The following is a 16342-nucleotide window of genomic DNA, read 5'->3' on the forward strand; positions in this document are numbered from 1 at the left end:
TTCAGTGTGTCCAATGTTTTTATCACTCCTAAAATAATTTTCTAGTGTAGGATTTCTTTTTCCTTTTGAATAACTGATGGAAAATCCCGAATTTAAAAGAGTAAAAGGAATTACAAGTCACATTTTGTTTATGTGAATATTTAAATGGACTGGTTCTAAAGCTGAAAATTTAGTGTAAGAGAGAAAAAGAACAGACAAGGTTGAAAAGCAGTTTATTATTCAGGGATCACAGACCTCTAAGGGCTAATCATTGCCTGCTTTTATTATGCAAAACGGCATCTGGTGTTCAGCTTCCACATTTGGAAAAAGTGCTGTCTAATGAACCTCCTATTCTACATTTGCTTTCTACTTTTAAGATCCTGTTAAGCACACTGATGGCTTATCTGCAGTAAGAATCAGAGTTTTAAACGGAATTAAATTAATCCATCCAAAGGTACAGAAATGTAAATCCAGTTATTAGTTCGGCCATTTGACAGCATTAGACTACCCATTAATTTGCTTTTTTTTAGGAAGAGTAAGAGATGCACAGATGTGAAAGGGGAGAAGTGTCAGTTTTGACTTACTTTCAGTCTTTGAAGCATGGTGTGTTGTGCTTTGTACTCAGAAAGGAAATCCAACCCAGTGGGAAAACCCAATTGAAGACAAAGAGTGTAATGCCATTTTACTTCAGTGCCAGTGTTTTTTTAGTGTTTCTGTCATATCCATTAGAGCAGCTGCAAGAGAGACAGCTAGTTACATTGGTTGTGGATTATGTGATTCAATAACTCCAATTAAGACTTAATATATTTACCCCCAGTTCTGTCCTCCTTCTTCCCTTTTCCTGCAGTACACATCATTGAAGAGCAGTAATGAGAGCCAGACAGATTTTTTACATAGGACAGTAGGGATATGAACTCTGGATGAGACAGGGTCAAGAATTGAAAGGGATATGGTCTGGGAGTTCATGGCTTGCTTAGCCAAGCACAACCACAGGCTGGGCAGAGAAGAGATTGAGAGCACCCCTGCTGTTAAGGACTTGGGGATGAGAGGCTGGACATGAGTCAGCAATGTGCTCTAGCAGCCCAGAACACAAATCATATCCTGGGCTGCATCAGAAGAGGCATGGCCAGCAGGTTGAGGGAGGAGATTGTTCCTCTCTACTCGGCTTTTGTGAGACCCCATCTGCAGTGCAGCATCCACCTCTGCAGTCCCAGCATAAGAAGGATGTGGACCTGCAGGCCAAGTCCAGAGGAGGCTAGAAAGATGATCAGAGCAGGGCTGAAGCACCTATGAACACCTGAAGCATCTCCTATGAGAACAGGCTGAGAGAGCTAGGGCTGTTCCTAGAGAAGAGAGGGCTGTGGGGTGGCCTTATAGCAGACTGCCAGTACCTAAAGTCAGGCTACAGAAAGCTGGAGTATTTGCAAGGCCATATAGTGACAGGACAAGAATGGTTTTAAAACAAAAGAGAGTAGGTTTAGCCAAATATTAGGAAGAAATTCATGACTGAAGGTAGTGAGGCAATGGCAGAGGTTGCCCAGACAAGGTGTGGATGCCACATCCCTGGAAGTCTTCAAGGCCAGGTTGGATGGGGCTTTGAGCAGCCTGGTATAGTGGAAGGTGTCCCTGCCCATGGCAACTAGATGATCTGTAAAGTCCCTTCAAACCAAAGCCATTATATGATTTTTTGGCTTTATGGTACATGTTCAAGTCAAAAACATTTAGACTGCAAGGAAATATGGGTGTGACTCCAGCTCGTGCTTCCTTGTCTGTAAATGAAACAGTTGTCAGGAACCATCTCATGGAACAATAAAAGGCATGCCAGGAAAATGCTGTCAGGCTTTGATATTGCCCTGTCAAGGCAATAGGCAAACTTATCTGTGAGTCACTCCAGGGACCATTCCATTGGGCAAGCACTTGATTACTTGCTGGCATGGTAGGGGTTTATGACAAACAAAACAAGCCAAAAGATACAGTGCACAACTTGAGTTTTGCAAGTTACAGGATGCAGGGAAACAAAACATCACTTCCTCTCCTCACTGACAAATTTATATAAGCACCTAGATATAAGGTTTGAACTCCCAGAGGGATTACTCTGACCAAGCAGAGACACCTATATATGCTCATTTGATCATGAACTGGTCATTTTAATGGATGCCCTGCTACCAAGTGACTCAAATAGGTCAGCTGAATGCCCTTTTAAAAGCGTTTATATCTCTCTGTTGACTACAAAGTAAGTCTTAGGTGATTAGCTCAGATGTAGATGGCTACAATGAAAATGTCTAAAGTTAATGAGATGAATCTCAACCATAAGTGCCCTACCCACTTGGGAACAGAAAAAGAGTTTGGTAGCATCTTAATAAACATATGAATGAAAATGTTGTTCAGTTACAACACTAATTTCAAGTGTTCCCAGAAGTGAGACTGTTAAGATCTGTCAGAAAAATAGTTTAGCTGCTCTTAGAAAGCACTGACAGGTTGACAGTACTGTTGCTGCTCCTGTAGCACTGTTGCCACAAGTACAGCACTAGTCATGGAGATGAGATGAGGCTTGGGGGAAGTATGTGCCATTCTGAGAGTCACAGTAACATCCCCTGATGGGTTTAGATCTAATGCATTGGAAAAGAGGTTCTCACATTAGGAAAAACTATCAGCTTGCAACATGAGCAAGCAGAACTCATTTTTTTTTTTTATTTACTCCTTTCTAGTCTGAGTTTCTTCAAAATAGAAGACATAATAGGTGCAGTGATGCCTGGGAACTTAGCTTCATATTAGATCCATTGTTAGTGGCTCAAAATCATCTACACACTTGCGTTTCATTTAGTGGCCAACAGTCCTTTTATTCTTAATTAAAGTTTTTATTTCATTTCATCCCTATTTCATTTTCATGATAAATCAAGAAGATGTGAGATTTTTTATAAATCATTTTGGTCTTTGGGGAAGCCAGGCTGAAGTTATATACCTTTATTTGAAATATATCATAAAAGACAATTCAGTTACTGATGAGGCATGAATGTATCTAATGACATACTCTGTAGGGTGATTTGTTTTAATTGTCACAGTGGGACCTGTTATTACATAGTGGTAGAATGGGTCACTGCATTATAAAATTAAAGCTGATGCAAGGCATTCATTTCTAGCTTATTTGTAAATTCAAGTATTTGGGATAAAAATATCTTGACTGTAAAGACAGTGTATGGCAACATGCACAGCAGTGGCAAATGTGTCTTAATAATAAACAGCTGTGTGAGGTCAGATGTTAAGGAAATGCAAGGGAGTGGTACACTGGGATTTTGTCATATGTGCAGTAACCCAAACGAAGTCAAGGGAAAAATATCTGAGAGTAGGAATCATTTCTATTACCAGAGGTTACTCTTCAAGGACAATTAAATGTGCTAGCTCATATTCATGTTGCTGTGCCACAGGATGTGCAAAATAAGCCAAAATCTGCTTTAGAATGGAAAGCATCACAATAACTTTGCTCACTTTTCAAAGTTTAAAAGTTGGTCATTAATTACTGAATCAGTGAAGAAAGGATGGCTTTTCTGGTTTGTCGGGATTTTGGGGGTTTTGGGGATTTTTTTGGGTGCTTGTGATTTTCATTTCTGCTTTGTGATTGGATTTGATATTTTGCACCCAAAATAATTTCAAAAGCATGTTGTCTGTTCATGTATTCATCTGCTGGTCCTTGCTGAGCTGGCAGGATTTCTTTGATATGAACATCTCTGCTTAGTTCCCAAAAAAATGAAAAGAGGAACCTCTCTGCTCAGTATTTCATATAGTATTATTAGTTACTGTAAATATAAACAAGAGGATCATTTTAGGCAATACTCAAAATTAGTGAAGACACTCATTTACTTTAAATCTTTCAGTTGATCTCAGAGAGCCAGATTCTTTTTCTATTTATCCAAATTCCATTATTTTTTCAATGAACCATGACACAAGACATGGGGAAAAGCTACCTTCAAAGAAAATTTTAACTAGTATCTGCTACAAAAATCTTGTGTTATCTATTTGCCCCACCCTAAAATTACTTTGTTTTACAGATGAAATTCTGTATTATACATGGAACTGGCAATAAACCGAATTCTTTAATGGACTCTCCACTTTCCAGAAAGTGAGTCTTGATTTGAGTAACTTCATAACTCAGGTACTGTAAGACAGAGGTTACCTTCTGTCTTTTGTAAAAGCTTACTGCTATTAAATCCTATGCTGGGATTGTTAAAACACCAGGAATAATGCAACTTCTGATACTGAGCTGCAGGAATGTGGAAAAAAAAAAAAAAGAAAACTTCTTCAGAAATATTTTTTCTTATTTTTTTTACGATTCTGGGGGATAAAGTGCTTCCTTAACACAAAAAAACCTGAGGTCTTTATTAACTGGCAAAATATTGCCAAACCTTAGAGTTGGTCTGCGTGTTTATATAGACATACCCATAAATGTGTACATTTATAAGCAAATATGCTTATCCAGGGAATCATAATACCAACAGTGGATCAGACCCAGGTCAATACCTTGCTGTTCCTGATTCTTGCTTTCTTCTTTTGCATTATCCTGTAGCAATCAGGACTGTACTACTCTGGTAGGGCTTCACATTCAACAAAGCTGACTGCTGATGAACAATTTCCAGTGCCAGGGTTCAGTAGAAACATGACTGTGCAATCCAGTGTCCACTCCTATTTCCTAGGGCCAAAAAGTGATTATTTTATGTCATATTCTTAGAAAATAATTTTTCATTAGTGTCAAACACTCAAAAAAGTTTTCCTCCCTTATGGCACCTACTAAATAGCAATGCTATGTTTCTGACAACAACCAAAATTCTCAGGAAAATAATTTCATACTAGCATACTGCATTATTGGGTTCCCTCTATGCAGCTGACATTTAACTACTATATTTTCTACTTTTTTTTTTCTCATTTATCATTACTTCATTATGATAAATCATCTAGTCATACAACCAGAGGTGGGAAAGATCTATGTGATCATTAGTGCAGCCAAATTTTTCTTCCTTTCTTCCATCTAGCTTTAAATAGGCTTTAAAATGAGATTCTATCAATGTATTTTGAAAGCTAAAAAACTTTATGGACTTCTCAGCTTCACTTTTTTAATCTTGACAGGGGTTAGCTCTTAGTACTACAAATATTTTACAAAGGATCTGTCTTTTTCCCCATGAGATTTAATGTGTGATAAGTGAGGTTTAGTCTCTTTCCCCTTTTTTAATCAGAGGGAACCTGTAGAATAGCTGTGGTTTCTCAAATCTGAAAATACATGCCAAAAATTTCCTTCTCTGTTAGCCTTCATTTTAATCTTTTTGGTTGATTTCATTACTAAAATTGTACAAATTTAGATTTTAAAAATTTTTATTGAGTTCACTTATTATCCTGTTAATTTCTGGCATTTTTTTTTCTATGGAAGGTTTTCTGCATTACCTAATCTTTAGAAGTGTTATCACCATCTGTAACATTCCCTGTCTCACGTTGCTTTTTCAGTTCTTCTCAGTAGAAAATTAAAGGAGAGATGTTACCAGCAATGACAACTATCTAGAATCTGCAGATAGAAATACTTTCCTTTCCCATTTTGGATGAATTGTGTATTTCTGCTTGTTTTATAGGTACCTGACAGCATGTCTGTTTTCTTCGCAAGGCAGGTCACCTAGCAGGTCAATCTATTATTGCCCTGAATTGAGTTTGCTTTGTGGAATTGTTCATTGCACTGATGTTTTTGTGCCTTTCCTCTCTGTTGCCTTTCCTTAGTTTCACTCATGTTTTCTGGAAAAACTACAACAAAAAAAAAGATAATATTAGGTTTAAAAGCACAGCTTTATCAGGAATACCTCAAGTAAACCATTAGCTTTTGTTTCAAACTGTTGTACAAGCTGAAATGGATTCAGACTAGAGCACAATGGAGACAAATATGTGGACAAGTTTTTCCTATGGAAAAACAGCATCTGATTTCTCACTTATCAAGCCCTAGTCAGTCTGTGGAACATTTTACAAACTTGTTTAGTTATCCATATTAAAATGTTATTAGAACATTCAAATATTTTTATTTGCTTTTCCCTGCTAATAAGTGAGATGCTATACAAAGTACCATTTTCTCAACATGATCCTACATCTGCAGCAACTGATCTATACAGAGTAAGAAAGCTACAACTTACAAGGCCTGGTATACAAGAAGTGGTTACATACTTTGCACCCTGGTAAAAAACAGGTACATGCAAAGTGGGATTCAGGTGAACTGCTCTCTAGAAAACCACATAGGCCTCTATGGGCTATAAGGGAAATTCAAAGATAGAATTTTACATAATAAATAAATCAAATTAGAAGTGTCTCATTGTAAAAGAAGTGCCATCATGATTTTGAAGTTAGGATTGGATTCTGAGGTGTTGGTTCATCACAAAGATTTTTTGCTGTAATCGTCTCAAAATTGTGCAGTAAGATTTTCTGCAGCCTGCTCTGAAGGAAGTGTTATCTTTTGCTGCAGTTCAATGTTCTCCATTACAAAAGTTCCAAAGAATAAACATGGAAGACTTCCCACCTCCACCCTTCTAAATAAGAGTTTGTATGGGAAAATCCTTACCATTTAATTAAAATAGAGAGGAAAGCAATGTGTTTAGTACAGAAGTCTCAGTATTGGCAACTGTAAGATAATCAGCATATTGTTCAAAACTTCCCCCTGAAATAACCTCTGGAAGGCTTGATGAAGAAACACTTCTCTGTCCCAGTAGTGCTCACCTCATTTTCAGTAGCATTCTCTCATCCTATTCAAAAACCAGATTAACTCTATTCAGAAAATAATAAGCCATTAATTTTGCTGTCAACAGCAATACAGGTAATTGTTAGTTTTATGCCTCCTTCATAGAACCATATGATTAAAATTTGTCTGCAAAAGATTAATACAAAATAAATGTAGATGAGATATAAGTAATTTTGGGCTGACAAAGTTTTCTGAGGAATTGATCTAAGCCATTAGTTCACATTGAATTTAATGATTATGAAGTGATTGACTGACACCACTAAATAACTTAGGAAACCCTCTGTCTCTCAGGACACTGAGTTAGTTATCACTTGCCTTTCCAAAGCTACAAGTTCCTTCATCCTCAATCCTCTATATCCAGGATTGAAGTGAATTTTTACAATTCCTCTCTTAAGGCTTTTTAAAATACAAAAAACCTTAAAAGGATATTGATAGTGCTGAGGGTTCTTCTGTGCTAAAATATCCTGTCTTTTCTTCTTGCTTTACACTTTTGGAGCTTTTCCTTCTATTATAGAGCCAAAATGTTATGCCATCTCCATCAACCCTGTCCTGTGCTGCTTGCCAGGTAGCCTCACTGTCATGTGGCTCTATCCTCAGTCAGAAATTCTGAGCACTGGGCCATTTTTCATGAGAGAAACCTGCCAAGAATAGTGCTAAATATCTGGGGTGGGAGGGGGAGTGTGGGTACAACTCTGTGGCATCAACCTACTGTTGTTTAGAAAACTTAATTTGAGGTAAGATTTAGCTTGTTCAGAAGAGAGAAAACAGTTAATATCTGCACTAATCATCTGAATATGTATTGCATATGTCAATACATTAAACATTCTAATGCATCCTAGAACATAAATTATTGGTTCTTTGCTTCAGGTTCTTTCTGGCATTTATAGTAATTGCAATAACAGATACACTAAGTTTATTCCTGGATGTTGATTCATTAAAAATTAATGGGAAGGAAGGAATTGAGAAAGAAAAGAAAAGAAAAGAAAAGAAAAGAAAAGAAAAGAAAAGAAAAGAAAAGAAAAGAAAAGAAAAGAAAAGAAGAAAAGAATATAGTCAGTGGACTTCACACTGTTAGAATAAGCAGAATTTAGCCAAAATCAACAAATCCCAAACTCAAAAAGAGTGATGCGCTAAGTATAGCATGAGCCAGAATCTAAGTTTTTAGCTGTTAAAGTAGAATTTATAATCCTCACTGAGACATTTATACTAGAATTAGGCTTTCCATTTCCACAGCCTGAAACACTGCATAGCCAAGACAGTAACAGGAAAAGAAGTTTCAAATTTGCATTAGATCTCTTCCTATAGATAAAGACAGCCCTGTGTTCTTGTCTCTGTTTCTGCTGCTTTTGCACTACTCAGGCATTCTTTCCTTTACTATTGATGAGTTTGGTGAATCAAGTTTCTTCTTGCATGTTCACTGCCTGAATTCCTGGAATGATAAATTTTCCATTCCTTGAAAGACGTGGGCCAGCTTCAACAGCAGTGGTGGAGGCTGATTGTGTAACAATCACAGCCCTACAAAATCTGTGTCTGGATCACCATTTCCAGGTAAAGTTCTGATTATAAGGAATTAGTTTGACTATGAGCATCCTGTTTGATATCAGGTACATTGTTTCAGGTCAGCTATTCAAAGGCATTTATATTCTTACTGGAATCACAAATTATGTGAGATTTAGACAAAAAAACCTCAAGGATATAAATTTTGTCTTCTCTATACAAATTATGGGGCACTAAGATATCAAAATGATAGAGGTGGTTAAAGAATTCAGCCTATAGTGTTTTCTAATGAACAAGTCCTCTTTCCTTAGTGACTTATAAGGAAATGCTTAGACTAAGTTTTATCTCAACTATCAAGGATAAATTGGGAAGTGTAAGACAGTATCTTCCCCATCATCTTTCATGTTCCTCTCTCTTGACTAATTTTAATAAATTGCAAAGCTCTCCTGAAATATCATGAGTATTTAACATGCCTTAGGAAAAAATCTCTTATTTTCAAGGTCCCCTTCTCATTGGTTTCCTGACAATGAGGAACAGCTACCAACCTGGAGGAGAATACCATAAACATGTAACTAAGAATTATTTTTTTGTTGTTCAGTTTTCTTGTGTGTTCTTTGCATGTCACATTTCACTCTACTGAAACTATTACTAATTTGGACTCAGATCAGGTGTTTTTTACAGTGATTATTTTTGGTAAATTTGTTTACTAGATTGCCTTTTTAACATGAAACGACAGAATTATTTGATTTCAGATTCTGAAAATATGTTTCTTCTCCTATTCTTAAATACTGTCTGCTATAATAAATAATGTTGCTTTTTTCTAAAATAAATATGTATTTTACCTTTACTATGGTACAGAGCCTAGGGGAAAAAAATTAATATCTGATAAAATAATTGAACAGGTTGTCCATGTTTCTTCACCCCTCCATTCTTAGAGAGAGTCAAAACTCACCTGGACAGTGCCAAAGGGAGCCTAAACTTAAATTAGTCCTCCTTTGAGAAGGGCTTGGGCATCCCAAAAGTCAAAGGAGGTGATTATAACCCCCTGCTCTCATGAGACCCTTCTAGAGTATTGTGTCTAACTCTGGGGTCCCCCCAGGAAAAAACTGACATCAACCTCTTGGAGGGGTCTAGAGGAGATCACAAAGATTTCCTCCTATGAGGGAAGGCTGAGAGAATTGGGATTGTTCAGTCTGGATAAGAGAAGGCTTCAGGGTGGCATAACTGCAGCCTTCTGGTACCCAAAGAAGATCTAGAAAGGTGGGGCCAGAGAATTTTGTGGGACCTCTTGCAACAGGAAAAGAGATAAATGTTTCAACTGAAGGATGGTAAATTTAGATTAGCAATTAGGAATATTTTTTTTTACAATGAGGGTAGTAAAACAATGGAACACATTTCCCAGAGAAGTGGTAGACACCCCATCGCTGGAGATATTCAAGGTCTGATTGGATGGGGGCTCTGGAAAACTTGAAATAGTTAAAGTGTCGCTGCTCATTTCAGAGGGTTGGACTAGATGACCTTTAAAGGCCCCTTCCAGCACAAACCATTCTATGATTCTATGATCCCATGGCACCCCTTCTAAACTAACTGTCCTGTGAGCCTATGATCCGTGTTCTGTGTGAAGAAATTAATTTGACTTTTTCAACTGAATTTCTTGATCCAGTGGGATGCAGACAGGCTAATCTTCTGGAAGCTGTAAAATATGGGTTTCTCTGGACATTGACTTTCCTGGTTTAGACCTTTACCTCTATAAATCCCAGAAATACTGTCTATGGTGTAAGGTCACTGTTCATAGCTTCAGAAATAGTGAACTGAAGAATATTGCTTCACAGAATTGAATATAGACTAAACCTATATAACTAAATGGAGTGTACTTAAAAGGCATAGATTTTTTTTTTTTTTTTTTTTTAGCAGAGAGCTGTATGGCTTTTCTAAATCATTCTATAAAGGTATACCATAAAAAATCTGCTACTCCATTAAGTTTCTACAGGGACAGGGGAAAAAATGAAAGGGAAGGAAGGAAGGAAGGAAGGAAGGAAGGAAGGAAGGAAGGAAGGAAGGAAGGAAGGAAGGAAGGAAGGAAGGAAGGAAGGAAGGAAGGAAGGAAGGAAGGAAGGAAGGAAGGAAGGAAGGAAGGAAGGAAGGAAGGAAGGAAGGAAGGAAGGAAGGAAGGAAGGTTGGTTTTGATATATTTTCTTCAAGAGAGTGCGGGAGTTTAATTGCAAGGGAAGGATGTAAGACGGTGTTTCTTTCTTGGTCCATTTCCCATGTCCAGTTTCCTCATCCCTCTCTATCACTCCAGAGTCCTCTTTTTAAAACTTCTTAAACCTTATTTACCAAAGGGGTTAGAGCATCAAAATGAAAAAGGAGTCTCACTTGATCACTAGGGACCAGACTATGAAAAATATACAGCTAATGGTTCTCACCCTCAGTCTTAGCCTGCAAGGTTAAAGGGGCTCACCAAGTCCTGCATACTGCCCAGAATGAGAACATGCAAATGGACCCAGAGAGGAACTCAGGTGAGAAGTGGTCATTCATTATTATGCTTGAAATTGTAAACTGAAATTTTTATTTAAAAACAAACAGCTTTGCTGTCATGTATGACTGAAAGCTACTTCTTTATAACCCTCCTCAGCAAAACACCTTCTGGATAGGTACTAGGAGACATTATGGAGATGGTAAAATAAAACATACCAAATAAGTAGCCAGTGAAAACAACAATAAAAAATAATTTTAGTATGCATTGCCTGCTTTTTATTTTCCAGGGACTTGAAATAACATTGTATAGATAAGGACTTTTCTCTATTTCCATTTTTACACCCTCACTCGGAAACTGTGCCACTAGGTATTAATTAGCAAAATTGATATATTCACACCTGTAAAACAGATGTTGCTGAGTATACAAATGGAGCCACAGTAATTCACGCATTGCTATCACATTATGGGCTAGTAAATCATTACACTTTAATGTTTAAAAAAATAGTAAGATAATAACAGAAAATCTCTCAGCAGCTGTCATTGTGGCAGGAAAAACACACCACTGCTAGACAGCATTAGCAATCTACTAAGTCTTAGTGCTTTGGACGACAGCCAAAAAGCTTAGATCACCATTTTAGCTGTTCTTATGCAACGGGTTTGTTACAGTAATAATGTAGTTTACAAACCACCAATGTAGAAATCTTTTTAAAAAATTGAAAAAATGCTTGAAACAGCAGTCTCTGGAATCTGCACACTATGACATGGAGTCAGTTAATAATGTGACATTCAAATAGACAGAGCTAATCTAAAGAGACTGTTATTAAATTATACTTCATCCCTTGGTAGTGGGAACAGGTACATCTGAAGTCCCTATTGTGGTGAATTAAGTTTCATTTAATAAAACCTTCATTATATCCCAATTTTATATGAAAAGAAAACTAAATAGATAGCTTCTGGGCACGTCACTGAAAGTAATCGCTGTTCCCTGGAAGTGACAATGCCCTGAACATGATTAACACTTTTAGATTTGTTAAACAGCTCCCATAGCAAAGACTGAGGTTATTCTCTTGCTATTCCAGAATCAATGATGACTTAGTGATCTTAGTAATGCCAGACTGTTTCTGAAAATACTGTCTTTAAGCTACAGGAATGAGTAATAAACATGCTGCTCATCAGCTAGAAAGAAATGGCTACATGTTATGCCTGAAGATAGATGGAAACCTTGTCAGTTTAAGTAGATTATGACAGAGAATTAGGTCAATTTGCAGTGAAAGTGTTATAAAGCTCCTTTGTGATCTGCTGTCAGAACCGACCAAAAATAATCTTGCTCATTCAGTAAGCTGCTGTTTTTTCTTCCTGTTGATCTTATTCATGGTTCCATCAATTTGATTCCTTTTCTTGATCAAAATAATCATGACTTAATAACTTTCTCCATATTAAAAAATACTATCTAGTTATACACAGAAATATGCATATAAAGAAAGAGGGGGAAATAATTTTGCAGATTTTTCCTTTCAATACTGGAATTTAGCCATTTGGGCTCAACTATAAGGATGATTAAAATATTCAAAACCATACAAATCGTAATACAAATATATGGAACAATGCAAGGAATGTTGATAAATTTCAATTCTAAGAGCAGGATTCTAGAAATGTGCAATGCATTTACCAAGCTTGATATTTAGTAAAGACACTACAGCTTTTTTTTTTTTCCTCTATTAAATCTTTCTGTGACAGGAAGCAAGTACCTTGTCAAGGTTTATAACATTTTAAGGGGAAAAAAACATGTAATGATATATTGACATTATACATCCAGGTCCCAAGATACTTGATTCCCATGTTCTCAAGCAACTTAACTCTGATTGGTTACCCAGTACAGAATGACATGCACATATAGCAAGATGACAAAATAAAATTTATGTACAGGATAATTTTTGGAGTTAGCAATCCTACTAATTAAAACAACTGCTGAAAAAACTCTTTTTAAAAAGCATTTTAAAAGCATCTAGGCAACATTCTTAGAGACTAGTAAGAGTGTTATTTGCAGAACTTGTGTGCCAGAAGTTGGTGGTTAGGTCTCAGGGAAAAGAACCACCTTCAACAGCTACATGAAATTTTCTCCCAGAATAATACAACTATCACAAATGTTGTGACAAGTGATAAATCCTCTTAAACAAAATGTGTGCCCATTAGGCTGAAACAAAAGGAAAACAAAAATTATTGAGCTACATTCATTTGATGGCCCACTGATTTCTGAGTTGCCCTCCATTGTGCTTTTTCAGTGTTGAAATGCAAGTTGATATCTGTAAATATATCAGAATTGTATAAAATACAGCAATAGCACATACTGTGTAGACAACGTGGGATTTTTTTTTTCTGAAAATAAACAGTATCTTTTCACTCAGAAGCTTCCCTTAGTGCCTGGAACAGGGCATATCTATGTAAGGTGTTAACCAGCATAGAACTGCAAGAAGTGGCCTGGATTTTGACAAGTTGGACAGGTGGGCAGAGAAGAATCTTCCAAAATTCAACTATAGCAAATGAAGGGTCCTGCACCTGGGAAGAAATACTCCATGGACCTGTACAGGCTGGGGGCTGGTCTGCTCGAAGCAGCTCCATGGAGGAGGACCTGGGGGTCCTGGTGGACAACAAGCTGCTCACGAAGCAGCAATGTGTCCGTGTGGCCAAGAAGGCCAAAGGCATCCTGGGGTACATTGGGAAGAGCTTTGCCAGCAGGTCACAGGAGGTGATGCTGTCCTTCTACTCAGCCCTGGTGAGGCACATCTGGAGTGCTGTGTCCAGTTCTGGGCTCCTCAGGACAAGAGATACACGGAGCACCTGGAATGGGTCTTGCAGAAGACAACAGAACTGATTAAGGAACTGGACCATCCCTCTCAGGAGGAAAGGCTGACAGAGCTGGGCCTCTCAGCCCAAAGAAGAGACAACACAAACAGTACCACATCAATGTCTAAGTATCTGAAGGGAGGTGACAAGAGGATGGAGCCAGGCTCTACTTGGTGGCAAGGGGCACAAACTGATGCACAGAAAGTTCTCCCTGAACATGAGGAACAACTTTACTGTGTGGGTGACTGAGCACTGTGTCATGGTTTGGCGCTGGCCCAATGCCAGTGCCCCCATGAAAACCTATTCTCCCTGGTGTCAACTGTGAGATGCGATCAGAGACAGAGCAAAGCAGGCCTCCACTTGTAAACAAAGAGGAAAAAAACTTTATTATCATAGAACTATAATAAAATGAACACACAGAGCAAAATGGAAACCTGTCAAACATTTCTCCTCCCCTCACTCAATTTCCCACAGAATAACACAAAACCTTAGATCTTTATCCAGTCCATCACCCTTCAAATAATCAACTCTTAGTCCATCTCCACCCTTCCAACAATCACCTCTCATTTCATCAAGGAGAGAAGAGTCCCCCTTGCACCACGGGCTTCCCCTGGAAACACAGCCGAGTCCAGGTGTGTTTCCCCGTCACTCAGCAACCACCTTCGTGACTTCTTCCTTCCATGTTCAGTGCTCTCACCACTGCACATGGACCAGAGCTGCTTTTAGGGTTCCCTTTTCAAGGATGCTTCGCCCAGTTCCAGGAGAAAACGACAGTCTCTCACCTTTTTGGGACACTAGTCCCCCCCCAATATTTCACCCCCTGGGGCCGAGGGGTCTCGAGAGCACCATTACCTCATCACCTGTCATCTCCGTTCACATCACTCCTTTGGCACCAAGCCACCGCCTCCCCCTAAAATGCAGTCTCTGTATTACAGGAAAGGTTCTGTCCATGGCCATACAAGAAAAGTCCAGCCAAAAGCCACTCCATCATCTCCTCCCATCTAGAATTCTTCCCAACTTCTCTCAGTCGTTCTTCAACCTTCACAGCTTTCCTCACACTTGCGTATTTCCTCTTACTTTATTTCCGTCTCTCTTCTCCTTCAACTCCCGGAGGATCAGCATTTGCAAGGTTTCCATCATCCCACAGAAGGGTTAAAATCACAGTCTCTACTCATCCCGAACTCCCACGCTGGCTCTGCCGGGCACTCTTCCCACTGCCCCCCCACTTCTCCTTCTCAGCCAGGCCAGTGCTATCAAATTTCAAGGTAGCACTGGCACCTCTCTCCCTCTCTCTCTCTCCTGAGGAAGGGGGGGGGGGCTGCCTAATGCTTCTCCGAGTTCTTCCACCCTTCCATCTCTGTGGGGAACTCACTCTCATCCAAGCCATCGCCTCCCGTCTCTGCCCAAGGCTCCGGCCTACCTCCCTCCAGCCTCGTGGCTTTCCCCTCCCTGCCCAGCCCGAACCTGGGCAGGGGAGGTCTGACCTCTCCATCCACCGGAACCAAGAGAGAGCGTTCTCCTGGGAGTTCCTTGCTTTTAACCCCTGTGTTCTCAGAGGCGTATCCATATCCTCAATGGCCAAACCAGGTGCCAATATTCACATCTGAGCACCTATTGACCACCACCACCTCCCAAAAACTCACTTCCTCTCAAACCACGACACACTGGAACAGGTTGTACAGAGACATTGTAGAGAGCTGTCTGGACATCATGCTGTGCAATGTGGTCTAGGACAACCCTGTTTGAGCAGAGGTTGAACCAGATGACTCACTGTTGTCCCTTCAACCTGACCCATTCTGTGCTCCTGTAAAATGAACAGGCAATAGCCAAATACAGTCAAAACTAAGTCTCTCTCCAATGAACCTGACTCCAACTAAAATAATCAAATACTTTATCTTCTTTTATTGCACATTTCCATCTTCTAGGAAAAAAGGTGCAGTTCAATGACCCAGAACTAGGCTCAGAAATGGATTGAAACTGGCTGTCCTGTTTTTTGTTTTCTAGAGCACATGGCTAAGCTAATAAAACCCTTTTAATTTGAATTGCCCAAGCAAGAATTGATGCTGTATCCGCAATTGTCTGTTCTGTTTATGATGGATATTAAGGACGATCAGCCCTGCTTTGGACAGAAAACCCAGAAAAAATACTGGGAGCTCATGCCTGTGGCCCACTGGGGGCTGAGACGTGGCATTCCAGTGCTGGAGGGGCTGAGAGACACTCAGTCAGTCAAGAAACAACCACAGAGGACTCTCTCTGGACTACAGAAGGACTTTCTGAATTTGCCATCTCTTCAGAACAGTGAGAGGTTTTATTGTTTAATATAATTCATTTTTTATGCTTGTGAATACTTTGCTTTGTTAACTTAACAGTTTTTTCCACTTTTATCAAAGGAGGTTTATCTCCCAAACAGGTGGGGGGAAGGGTCATTGAATTTTATCCTTTAGGGAATAATCCCTTTGGAAATTCCCCCCCTAAATTTGCCCTAAACAAAGACAGTATGTGTCTGTACAGCTAGAATTTTGGGAGAAAACATACATCAGACATGTTTCAGTCATGTAATGTAATAGAATTGTTGCAGTACAAACTGACTTGTACAGAACATTAATCCAGTTATAAATAAGAAACCTGGCCTGGTTTCATAAATCAGCCTCTGAGCTGACTGACAGAGGTTTCAACCAATAACAGCACTCCTAAATTACAAGCATGTGACTGGTTCAGAGTCTGGGAGGCGTGGAGATTAGACCAATGACTGTTTAGAGCCAGGAGCTTTGAATTGCCCATAAAAGC

This window comes from Motacilla alba, chromosome 3 (assembly GCF_015832195.1).
Source record: "Motacilla alba alba isolate MOTALB_02 chromosome 3, Motacilla_alba_V1.0_pri, whole genome shotgun sequence".
Taxonomy (NCBI): domain Eukaryota; kingdom Metazoa; phylum Chordata; class Aves; order Passeriformes; family Motacillidae; genus Motacilla; species Motacilla alba.